Genomic DNA, 13,564 nt, shown 5'->3' with positions numbered 1-13,564 from the left:
GGCTTTCAAGCCGCCTTTCGGAGACACCCCATTAGAGTCTGGCAGTAGACCCGGAGCCTCTCCTTACCTTCAGCAGTGTTAAAGTCCCAGTCTGGGTGAGTCAGTGGGAATGCAGCATCTATTAATGCCTGGTTCATAGTGGGATTCCCATCCTTGCCCAGAATGGACTTTTGAGCTTCAGCCAGAATTCCGTCTCTTTCTTCAGTAGTGAAGAGAACCTGTAACAACTGTTGACCATCATCCCAGGTGGGTTGTGAGTGAAAAGAATAGAATCTAATAGATCAGTGAGGGCGACCAGTTTCTCTGAGAATTTAGGGTTTTGCATTTTTCAATTATACAGGTCACTAGTGGTGAAAGGCCAGTAGTGAAGGGGCTGGTCCCCATCTTCATCAGGGGGTCCTACGGCCCAGAGGGGCAGAGCAATGGAATCAGCAGCTGCCCAATTGGCTGCTGGCCACGGTTGTTCACAGTGGGCCCACTGCCTAGTGTAGGGTGGGCTGCCCGATGGTCCACCTGCTGATTCCACCTCCCTCAGAGGGGGCTGTCCCACCAGTGGTTGTCTCATGGGGGTCAGTAAGGAGGGAGGAAGAGGGTTTCCTGATCCATGCCATCCTGTAAAATGGATAAAGCTGCCCACTCAGCTCCCCCTGCCAGCTCCTCCTTTAGCCAGGCAGGGGTGGGGGTCTTCCACAAGGTCCTGCCAAGTGGTTATATAAGGAATCTGGTCTGGGTGACTGGTGCATGGCCAGTACACGATGTCCTTAACCTGAAAAATAATTGGGAGGTGAAAAGTTCCTTCCGCAGGCCACCCCACATTGAAGGTTGGACACTCATTCCTGCAAAGGATCTCTAACCTCTTCTTCTTGACTATGAGACCCAAGGTTTGGGCCCTGTCCTTAAAGTCCTTGAAGTGGTTAAGGAAAAGAGACAGGGGGGTTGTCTGAGTCTGTCCCATGTCGCCCGTCAAAATCGTCCAAAACAAAACAAATAACACACACTGTGTGCACAATGAAACCAAAACCAGGCCCCTAGGTGTCCGGAGGCAAAACCAAAAGTGGGACAATGGCTAACTGCTATTTTTGCGAGAGTGACCCACAATGTCTGCTCAGAGAAACCAAAGGGATTGATTCCACCTGATCCCTGTCAGAAGGGGCTGGAATATCTTCCATGCCCCCGGGGCCAGTCGCATCCACCTAGACCTCATTCTGGCACTACCAGATTCCGGGCCCTTCACAAAGACTCAAAAGAGGCTTGGTGCCTGTGGCTCAAGTGGCTAAGGTGCCAGCCACATGCACCTAAGATGGCAGGTTTGAATCCAGCCCGGGCCTGCCAAACAACAATGATGGCTGCAACCAAAAAATAGCCAGGCGTCATAGCAGGCACCTGTGGTCCCAGCTACTTGGGAGGCAGAGGCAGGAGAATTGCTTGAGCCCAGGAGTTGGAGGTTGCTGTGAGCTGTGATGCTACGGCACTCTACCCAGGGGGACAGCTTGATGTTCTGTCTCAAAAAAAAGACTCAAAATAAAATCAAAAACAAAGGACACACATACAGACACTTACCAGCCCTTTGGTTTGTGTCCTCAGGGGTCTTGGGGATCCCAGATGAGCCCTCAAATGTTATGCCCAGATCTTGTAGTTTCCAAAGACCACTCAGGAGCTGATTTCCAATGCAAAAGCAAAAGAGCCTTTATTCAAGCTCGAGCCTGGACCCTCAGATTATCCTGGTGCAGCAGGGCAGTGCTGAGGGCCCCGAGTCTCTGGAGGCAAGGATTTTTATTGCAGTCACAGCAAGGGTGGGCAGGGGTTTCCAACAGGCAACTTTTCTGATTGTTTAGCCCTTTTATAAGCAAGACCTCCTGCCTGCAGCTGATTGGCTCTGACTAAGGGTGGTTATTTCCAGTAAGCATTTATGGTTTCTCCCATTACAGGGCACAAACGGAGTCCCACACAAGATGAAGTCAGTTTGGCCTGGTCTTGGCCTGTTCTCTCACTCATGAGTTTGAGACCAGCCTGAACAAAAGCAAGACCCCGTCTCTACTAAAATAGAAAAACTGAGGCAAGAGGATCGCTTGAACCCAAGAGTTTGAGGTTGCTGTGAGCTATGATGCCATGGCACTCTACCGAGGGTAAAAGTTTGAGACTCTATCTCAAAAAATAAAAAATTCTGAGTTGCAATTACTTTGCTCGTAGCAACAAAGTCCTGTATAACAAAGTCCTAGAACAAGTAAAGCTGATATTTGCAAGGTTCTGTCATAGAACCGGGGTGAGGTTCCACAAGAAAGGAGAGGATTCCAGTGCAGGGGCAAGAAAAGACTTTAATAGAGGGGAAAGGAGTACCGAGACTGACCAGCTGTTGGCTCAGCTCCCATAGGGTTGCAAAAGGCTTTTATTAGCCTCATCATTATACCTGGTAAGGGAAAGTGAGCCCTGAGTACCACCCAGGGCTCTTCTCTAGTGCAGTCAGGATCATGGGTGTATCCTTAGGGCCAAGATTATGGGTAGAGTGTTTCCAGGAACTCTGGCCTTGAGGACAGACTCTGGGGAGGCAATTGCTGGTTTCTGACCTTATTTTCTAAAATGACTGCGCTCCTGTCAGGGTTGTGAGAATTCCTTCCCCACAATATTCAAAGGAAATAAAAGCAAACAAAGGCTTTACAATGCTGTAATAATGAATAGCATGCAATTGATTTTTGGCACTTGATTACAAATGCCTTAAGAAAATAGACTCATAGGTTTCTTTCTATCCCTGGGAAACTAGATTGGTTAGTTAAACATTAGGATTGTGGTGATTTAGAATAGAAATTGGAAATGAAAAGAACATAAATTGGAATATTTTAGAAGTTAAAAGAAAAAAGATACTGATCATTGAAAACCTGTGTCAATTTACAAAAAAAACATCATGCCAAATTAATCTCATTTTCCTTTTTTGTACAACCATTCAGCTGATAGGTTAGCAATTTACTATAGCTATAGATTTGAACCATTTTAAGTGTTGTAAATTGGTTTCTACAAGGCATATGAGAAAGCCTCTCATAACAGCTGTGGTAGTCACTAGTACTATGCACAGATAATCAGTTTTTCCTCCTCCCCATCCATGCAAGAAGGGTGCATTTCCTTGCCCTCTTTGAAGTTAGATGTTACTATGTAAACATCCACCTTGGCCAATGAAACGTGAGTCAAAGGACATGCCATGAAGGATGAACTGATGTACCAGTTCTTGGTACAATAACTGAAGCCAAGTGTGGACAGCGTTATTATCCCCTGTGAAGGGCAGGCTAAAGAGAGGAGGACCCAGTTGGCACCTGTGGCTCAGTAGTGCTAGCCCCATATACCAAGGGTGGCAGGTTCAAACCCAGCCCTGGCCACACTGCAACAACAACAACAAAAATAGCCGGGCGTTGTGGAGGGTGCCTGTAGTCCCAGCTACTTGAGAGGCTGAGGCAAGAGAATCGCCTAAGCCCAGGAGTTGGAGGTTGCTGTGAGCTGTGTGATGAGGGTGATAAAGTGAGACTCTGTCTCTACAAAAAAAAAAAAAAAAAAGGAGAGAGAGAGAGGAGGACCCTTTGAAGTAAATACTGTCAACGACCTTGGAAACAAAGAGGCTTTAAACAGAAAGTGCTCAAAGGGACAAGAAGCCTGCTGGATGAGATAGTCAGAGCCTGGAGGCAGGATACCAGGATCAGAGGACTGGTGGCTGGCCCTGTGACCTTGGCTAGCACACTTCAAGGCCTGTCTTTCCCATAGTAACTAGAGGCTTGATGAGGGTAGTGTTAGTACATTTAGAGAGAAAAACTGCAAATTACTGTGGTCACTTTGGAAAATACCTTGCTTGTCCTCTTTCCTTGAACAATAACAGCCACTGTAAATTATGCAAAAATAAAAAGAGTAGAAAAAAAAATAAGAAAAGTGGGCCTGGCCAGGCACAGTGGTTCATTATAATCTTAGCACTCTGGGAGGCCAAGGTGGGAATATTGCTTGAGCTCAGGAGTTGGAGACCAGCTGGAGCAAGAGCAAGAGACTGCCTAAACCAAAAATAGAAAATAATTAGCTGAGCATCGTGACAGGTGCCTGTAGTCCCAGCTACTAGGGAAGCTGAGGCGGGAGTATCATTTGAACCCAGGAATTTGAGGTTGCTGTGCGCTATGATGATGCCCCTGCACTCTACCAAGGGTGACAGAGAAAGACCCTTTCTCAAAAAGAAAAAAAAGTAGTGGGTCCTATTTCCACCAGGACCCAGGTGTATCAGGAGCTTTGGTAGCCAAACACAATCTGTTCCTCCAATACTCTCTGTATGCAGAGATGGCTGACTGGGAGCCAAGGAGGTTCCCTAGGGAGGCAGAATGAAGACTTCAGCAGCTTCCCTTCTAAATACATTGAGTATAATAGGGCCTGGAGGATATGGACAATGGATGAGTCCTATAACCTTTCAACACTCAGACACAGTGGATCTCTGCTGAGGCTGAGAACACAAGGGCTCCTGTACAGGAGATTCCCAAGGATTCAGGACAACAAGGGCATTCCTGTAGCAGGGACAAAGCTGCATCTAAGACTTTGCATGGTGGCAACAGAAGCAACAACAATCCCAAACCCCAGCCTCTTTTCTCCTTGGCAAATGCAGACAGATTTTGCAGATGTAGTTTAGGTCCCTAATCAGTAGAGTTTAAGTTGATCAAAAGGGATATTGTCTTTTTGGGTGGGCATGATCTTTAAGTCTCTAAGCCAGTTACAAAAGGACAATACTATGTGATTACACTTAGATGAAGTACCTGAAGTTGTTAAAAGCTTAGAGACAGTGGAATGGTGGTTGCCAGGGACTGGTGGGAGGGGGTGATGGGAAGTTATTACTCAATGGGTACAAAGTTTCAGTTTTTCAGATGAAGAGTTCTGTAGATAGATGGTGGTCAAGGCTGTACCACAATGTGAATGTACTTAATGCTACTGAAATGTACACTGAAAAATGGTTAAGAAGGTCAATGTTATGTGTGTTTTACCACAATTTTTTTTTGAGACAGAGTCCTAATTTGTCACCCTTGTAGAGTGCCATGCATCATAGCTCACAACAACCTCAAACTCTTGGGCTCAAGCGATCCTTTTGCCTCCTCAGCCTCCCTAGAAGCGGGAACTACAGGTGCCACAACACCCAGCTAGTTTTTTAGAGATGGGTTCCACTCTTGCTCAGGCTTGTCTCGAACTCCTGAGATCAAGCAACCCACCCACCTCTGCCTCTCAGAGTGCTAAGATTATAGGTATGAGCTACCAAGTGCAGCCTCACCATTTTTTTTTTTGAAAAAGAGAGAGTCTAGATGTCAGAGACAGAAGCAACAGCAGAGATGTTCTCTTCTTGGTCCTGAGGGAGTATGCTGCCATGTTGTGGGCATCATGTTTCAGGCAGACTTTGGGGTCTGAGAGTCAGACCTAAGCTGCCCAAACCCAGCAAGTCAGGCCTCAGTCAACACTTTGAGTGCAGCCTTGTGGGACCCTGGGCAGAAGACCCTGTTTAGCTGTGCTTATGCTCTTGATCCACAGAAACTGAAAGATTATATATATATGTGTGCTTTTATAAGTTGCTAAATCTGTGGTAATTTGTTATGCACAAAAGGAAACAAATATACTGTGCTATAGATTTAAGATCTTCTAAATAAATTAGGAATACATTTAACCAAAGAAGTGAAAGATCTTTACACTGAAAACTACAAATCACTGATGAAAGAAATTGGAAAGATATCCAGTGTTCACAGATTAAAAAAAATTAATTTTGTTAAAAGGGTCACACTACCCAAAGTGATCTATAGATTCAATGTAATTTTTATCAAAACATCAATGATATGCTTCACAGAAATAGAAAAAAATAATCTTAGAATTTGTATGAAATCACAAAAGACCATGAATAGCCAAAGGAATCTTGAAAAAAAGAATAGCTGGAGGTGTCACTACCTGACTTGAAAATATACTGCAAAGCTGTAGTAACCAAAACAGCAAGGTGCTGGCCTAAAAACAGATACACAGACCAACAAAACAGAATAGAAAGCTAAGAAATAAATCTATGCATTTATAGCCAACTGATTTTTAACAAGGGTACTAAGAACACACAATGGGGAAAAGATAGACTTCTCAATAAATGAAGTTGAGGGCAGCACCTGTAGCTCAGTGAGTAGGGCGCCGGCCCCATATACCAAGGGTAACAGGTTCAAACCTGGCCCCCACCAGACTGCAACAAAAAAATAGCCAGGCATTGTGGTAGGTGCCTGTAGTCCCAGCTACTTGGGAGGCTGAGGCAAGGTTGCTGTGACGCCACAGCACTCTACTGAGGGCGACAAAGTAAGACTCTGTCTCTAAATAAATAAATAAATAATGTTGAGGGCAGTGCCTGTGGCTCAGTGAGTAGGGCGCCGGCCCCATATACCGAGGGTGGCAGGTTCAAACCCGGCCCCGACCAAACTGCAAGAACAAAAAAAACAGCCGGGCATTGTGGCAGGCACCTGTAGTCTCAGCTATTTGGGAGACTGAGGCAAGAGAATTGCCTAAGCCCAGGAGTTGGAGGTTGCTGTAAGCTGTGTGATGCCATGGCACTCTACTGAGGGTGATAAAGTGAGACTCCATCTCAAAAAAAAAAAAAATAATAATCAATGTTGAAAAACTGGATGTCCCCATGTAGAAAAATGAAATTAGACCTTTACCTCATATAATATACACAAACTCAATAAATCAATGACTTAAATATAAAACTTGAAACAATGAAACTATTACAAAAAATAGGGGAAAACCTCCTAGACATTGATCTGGGCAATGACTTTTGGATATACCTTTTTGGAAAGGCAATAAAAGCAAAGATAGATAAAGGGGATTATATCAAACTAAAAAGCTTCTGGATAGCAAAGGAAACAATCAACAGAGTAAAGAGACAACCTACAGAATGAGAGAAAAATGTATTGTCAAACTATACTTCTGATAAAGGGCTAATATTCGAAACATTGTAAAGCACTCAACTCAATAGCAGGAAAATAGATAGCCAAATTGAAAAACAGGCAAAGGGCCTGAATAGGCATTTTTCTTTTCTTTTCATTTTTTGGGGGGGGGTGGGGGAAGAGAGGGATACAGTCCCACTCTATTGCCCAGGCTAGAGTGCTATGGTGTCAGCCTAGCTCTCAGCAACCTCAGACTCCTAGGTTCATGGAAGCCTCTTGCCTCAGCCTCCCAAGTAGCTTGGACTACAGATGCCTGCCACAATGCCCAGCTTATTTTTTCCATTTTTATTTTATTTATTTATTTATTTCTTTAGACAGAGTTTCACTTTGTTACCCTGGGCTAGAGTGCTCTGGTGCCAGCCTAGCTCACAACAACCTCAAATTCCTGGGCTCAAGCAATCCTTCTGCCTCAGCCTACTGATTATCTGGGACTACAGATGCTCACCACAATGCCCAGCTAATTTTTTCTGGTGTTTTTAGAGACAAGGTCTTGCTTTTGCTCAGGCTGGTCTTGAATTCCTGAGCTCAAGCACCCCACTCAGCCTCCCAGAGATTACAGGCATGAGCCACTGGGGCCCCAACCTGAAGAGACGTTTTCCAAAAGAAGGCATACAAATAGCCAATGAATATATAAACATGTTCAATATCACTAATTCTTAGGGAAATGCAATTTAAAACCACAATGAGATATCACCTTATACCTGTTAGAATGGGTATTATCAAAAAGACAAAAGATATCAAATGTTGGCAAGGATCTGAAGAAAAGGAAACCCTTGCACATTGTTAGTAGGAATATAAATTAGTACAACCATTATAGGAAACAGTATGGAGGTTCCTTAAAAAAAATTAAACATAGAACTACGTATGTCCCAGCAACCCCACTTCTTATCCAAAGGAAATGAAATAAGTATATCAAAAAGATACCCGAGTCTCATTTTATTGCAGCATTATTTATAGTACCCAAGATATGGAATCAACCAAATTGTTCATCAATGGATGAACAGATAAAGAAAATTTGGTGTATATAGATTCAGTGGAATACTATTCAGCCACAAAATGAATGATATCCTAGCATTTGTAACAACATGGATGAATCTGGTGGACATTATGTTAAGTGAAATAAGACAGGCACAGAAAGACATACTGCATGGTCTTACTCCTATGTGGAATCTACAAAAATTGTCCCATAAAGGCAGAGAGAGTGGAATGGTGGTACCAGGAGCTGAGATTGTGATGTTGGGGTGGTTGTATTGTCAAAACCACAAGGGAGCTTGACCTAGGTCACACAAAGAATTATTGAGACAATTATTGAGACAATGAGGATTGCCAAGGAAGAAAGGAATTTTTAATATGATAGACATTTTGTTGGGAGAATGAGAGAAGCTACTTCAACTTGGTCTCTGACTAACAAGAGACCATCCATTGGGGCATACCCAGGTGGATAATAAATTCTGGGCTCAGGAAGTGTGCCCTTCAGAATTTCAACTCCTTTGTCTTTCAGAAAATCCTTCAGTTCTGGGAAACAATTGAAAAGTTCAAGTAGCTAGCTAAGAGAGAGGATTATATAAAAACACATAGGGGTCCTTGAACTTTGTCCACGGAGTTGGTAATAGTTGCAGAGATGTTGCCCAAAGCACACAAAATTTCAGTTAGAAAGAAGAAATAAATTTAAGAGATTTGTTATACAATATGGTGACCAGAGCTAAGAATACATTTTATTCTGAAAAGATGCTCAGAGAATGGATGTAACGTGTTCTCACCACAAAATGATACCATGTGAGGTAATGCACATGTTAATTGGCCAGATTTAGTCATTTCTCGATGTATGTATATGTCAAAATATGCTGTACACAGTAAATACAAATAATTGTATTTGTCGATGTTAAAAAAAAAAAATAGGCATTTCCAGGCTCAGTGCCCCTAGCACAGTGGTTGCAGTGCAGGCCTCATGCACCGAGGGTGGCAGGTTTGAACCCAGCCTAGACCAGCTAAACAACGATGACAACTGCAACAAAAAAATAGCTGGGCATTGTGGCAGGTGCCTGTAGTCCCAGCTACTTTGGACTGAGGCAAGAGAATTGCTTAAGTCCAAGAGTTAGAGGTTGCTTGTGAACTGTGATGCCATAGCTCTCTACTGAGGGTGACATAATAAGACTCTGTCTCAAAAATATATATATAGGCATTTCCATAAAAAAAGACCTTTTGTCCAAGGAGAATACATGAACTATTTTAAGAATGGGCATGCCAGAATCATATTTACATTCCACAAAAGTCAAGGAGGATTATCTCCACCTTAACTACTTCAAGGAGGGTGAGAGTGGAAGCCCGAAGAACACTAGGGAGGCTATTGCAGTAGCTGAGGCAAGAGATAAGAATGGCTAAAATGCAATTGGTGGCAAAGAATAGACAGAAATGGACTGACTCAAAATATTTTGAGGATGTAGGTAGTAGATTGAGAGGGATGAGGTGAATGAAAGGTCAGTGATGTCTTCTAGGCTTTGAGTAGCTGTGATGAGGAACCCTAGATGGAAAACTTGTCTGTACAAAATGTCTCTCTGGAAATCCCTGAGCTAGTTAGGAATACATTTAGCTGCAAGGAACAGAAAACCCAAATGACTGGGCTTCATGAAAAACATGCTTAATTATGTCACATAACAAAGGGCCTGGAGGTAGGAGTTCCAAGGCTGGTGCAGCAGTTTGTGGAAACAGAGGATTATGCAGATTCTTTAACTCAGCCCTGACTAGAAAAGCTTAATTCAAGTTCAAAGCTACAATCCTAAATTCACAGTGGAGAATTTGACAGAATAGGAGACTACTGACAGTGCTCTAGGAAGACAAATCATTGTTAGATAAAGAAAACTTAACAAATATGTACATACCCATTGTCATACAATATAGGTTAAAACTGTACTTTTTCCCCACCGCTTTTCACTATAAAATTCGGTTTCTAAGTCTATTCACTACAAAAAGCAAAGAGTTTTTCCCCTAATACACTGATAGTTCTAAGTTCTAATACCATAATAATGGTTATAGGGATGATTGACTTATAATCTTGAGACCAGAATATATCTGTTGTAACATTTGCCAGGATGTGTGTTGCAGAAAACTTGTGCTCATGTAAGATCGGAAATCACATTTGACATAAGCATTTGATCTTATCTACCAGCTGATCTGGTAACTTCCTTCCCTTGAGTTCATTGCTCTCACTCAGCTTATAGAAGAGGCTGTGCAGGTTTTCTTAAATTTAGGAACGTAGTAAAAGAGTCTTTTTTGTAAAATGTAAGATAACAACATATTAACTTTAAAATATTATGCAGAATCATCAAAATGGGTCGCAACAGGCTTAACCATGCCAGGCCCTAGATAAGCCCTAGGAGCTCTGGGCAGCTCCACACCTGCATAGGATGATGCACAGTAGTAAGGGAAGGAGGAGGATGGCCCTGTCCCTGTAGATATGAAAAAATGTATTTTCCCAAAGTTACTTACATGCAGGGATGTCGCTGCAGCAGTCCCTGCAGGATTCAGCCATGAGGCACACTGACTGCTGGAAAAGGCAATGTGGCTGAGCATGGGGGTGGGAGGATCAGGGTTTGGCCAATCAAGAGAAAAGGGCCTGGGCTTGCCTGGATTGGCTTAGGCCAGCCATGGGTGGGCATATCTGCAGCCTGGTTGAAACCGGGGTCTGTTAGTAAGGGAGGCAGGGTGGGCAGAAGGGCTGCCAAGTTGGTGGTGAGATTTCAGAAAACTGCCTTTGTTGTCACCCCTTTATGAGCTGCCCAGACCTGGTCCTCCTTCTGTAAGTCCACTGTAGAAGATTCAGGATGGGCAGAAAATAAATGTGAAAACACTCAATTTTAACTGAAGCTAACACTCAGTAAACATTAAACAACTTCACTGGGGAGTAAGAAGCCTAGGGTGAGCCCCAGGATCCTTCTCATAGGACTCACAGGGCAGGCTTGGGGCACAGACAAGCCTGGCTCCCTCTCAGTGCACCTCTGTTGGCAGGGGCTACTCGGCAGGGAGGTGGCTCCCACCAGAGCAGACGTTACTGGGTAGGGCAAGCAAGCTCTCACCTTTGCCCTGTGACTCTGCTCCCAGCCACATGATGTCCTTCTTGGCTGGGAAAGTGCAACCTCCAAGAAGATGCTGGGAGAGGACAGCACCCTTTGGGTGGGTCTCCTGGGAAGGGCCTGGGAAATGACTACAGGCTTTTTTCAGCTTTCCTTAATCCTTGGGAAACTTGCTGGCGGCCACCCCAGTTGGTGCTAGTCCCTGAGCTCTGCTCCTTCTCCCCCAATGGTAACTGAAGCAATGCCTAGGAGGGAACAGACAGCACCTCCATGAGACTGGTTGCAGAAAGCCCCTGTGTGTTTATCAAGGCCACAAGCCACAGGAAGCAGGCTTCTGGGGCTGTCTCTTCACTGGCCAGTTCAACAACCTACTCCTGCTAGGTCTCTGCTGCAGACCCGCGTTCCCACCCTCCACTTCAGGCAAGGAGGAGGATATACCATCTAGAGCACCCACACATTCCCGCACCTATCACCTGCCCTCTCACCCGGCTACCCCAGGACAGTCCTGCCGCTGACACTGGCTGCCAGGAGCACCTCTCACAGTGGTAGGCAGGGCACTGGCTGAGGATTGGTGTCTGCTGGGGAGGCCACAGCAGGATCAGAGCTGGAGTGGGCCAGGGTAGGATGTCCCTGCAGCAGTCCCTGGGGGGCTCAGCCACGCGCATACCCACTGACAAAGGCAGCATGGCTGAGCAGCACCCCCTCCCCACATGCTCACATACACAATCATATGAGCTGCAGTCTAACAGCTAGTACGTCTTTTTTTTCAATTTTCTAATTGTACTTAAATACACATAACAAAAATTACTGTCTTAACCATTTTCAGTGTACAGTTCAATGGCATTAAGTGCATTCACACTGTTGTGCTCTCATCCCCATCATCTACCTCTAAAACACTTTTCTTCTTGTAAAACTGGAACTGTGTACCCGTTAAACTTAACCTCTCCATCCCCCCTTCCTGTAGTCCCGGCAGCACCATTCCACTTCCAGTCTCTATGATTTTGGCTAAGTCCTTGCATCTGGGAACACCTTTGTCACTCACCCACAGCACCCCTCTCCCTGTCACATACATCTGTGCCCACTCTTGATTTGCCTGTATCACAGCAGTGGTTAACATGGGCCCCCTGTCTCCAGTCAGAAGGCAAATCTATCTCTCCCCTGCTCTAGCAGGATTGGAGGTCACAAAACCTATTTGCTTCTCATTCAAAGTGACAGTGGGGGTGGCAGTACTGGGGTGATGGGGTTCATCTGCGGTAGAGGTAGCAGGAAGGGCAAAAGCCCCAGATGCTCTAGGGTCAGTGGCAGCAAGAGCCACCTGTGATCTGTACAGAACCTAGTCCTGGCATCTGTGCAGGGGCTCTAAGACAAAGGCAGCATCTCCAGCACAGGGGGAGGAAAGACAATTGGCTTTGCTCATTCATCCCTACCTCACAGCCTTCTGTGAAGCTTATAGGAGCTCACGGATGAAATATGTTTTGAAATCATTACTTACCCGATGATCCATTTGTCAAAAATGTATTAAGGGCCTAGCACGTGTTAAGCATCATGCTGGGGGCTGGAGAGAGGAGTGGCAAAGATGAGTACATAAAACAGGGCAAGAAAATTTATGGCACATGTGCCCCCACAATCTCTCCTTTCTAAGCCAATGATAGACATCACTGATAAATGTAGCTCTTTTTGTCATAGGACCTGGGTAGGGCCTTGACACAGTTTTCTAGGTAGCTGATCTTATTTGAATGTCATGGGCTAAATGTTTGTGTCTCCTCAAAAATTCATGTGTTGAAGCCTTAAATCCAAGTACGTCTGTGTTTGGAGATGTGGCCTCTAAGGAAGTAATAAGGGTTAAATGAAGTCATAAAGGTGGGGCCCTGATCTGATAGAATTAAGGTCCTTAAAAGAAGACACAACAGAAAGCATATGCCCTCTCCTCCCTCTCTCTCTCTCTCTTTCTGTGAATGCAAGGAGGAAAGGCCGTGTGAATACACAGCAAACGGCAGCTGTCCATAAGCCAAGGAAAGAGGACTTAGAATGAAACCTATCTTGTGGGAACCTTGATCTTGGATTTCCAGCCTCCAAAACAGTGAGAAAGAAATTTCTGTTATTTAAACTGTCTGATCTGTGGTATTTTGTTCAATCCAAGAAGTCTAAGACATGGAGTCAACAAGAAGCTCTGCAGGCTCCGCATCTGTAGCACAGTGGTTACGGTGCTAGCTACATACACCGGGGCTGGAGGGTTTGAACCCAGCCCAGGCCAGCTAAACAACAATGACAACTGCAACAAAAATTAGCTGGGTGTTGCAGCGGGCACCTATAGTCCCAGCTACTTGGGAGGCTAAGGCAAGATGATTGCTCAAGCCCAAGAATTTGAAGTGACTCGGTGCCTGTGGCTCAAGAGGCTAAGGCGCTGGCCACGTACACCTAAGGTGGCGGGTTTGAATCCCCAGCCCAGGCCCGCCAAACAACAATGATGGCTGCAACCAAAAAATGGCCAGGCGTTGTGGTGGGCACCTGTAGTCCCAGCTACTTGGG

This window comes from Otolemur garnettii, unplaced genomic scaffold (genome assembly GCF_000181295.1).
Source record: "Otolemur garnettii isolate 467f Iridium unplaced genomic scaffold, OtoGar3 scaffold00147, whole genome shotgun sequence".
Classification (NCBI taxonomy): domain Eukaryota; kingdom Metazoa; phylum Chordata; class Mammalia; order Primates; family Galagidae; genus Otolemur; species Otolemur garnettii.
This window is presented reverse-complemented; position numbering follows the sequence as displayed.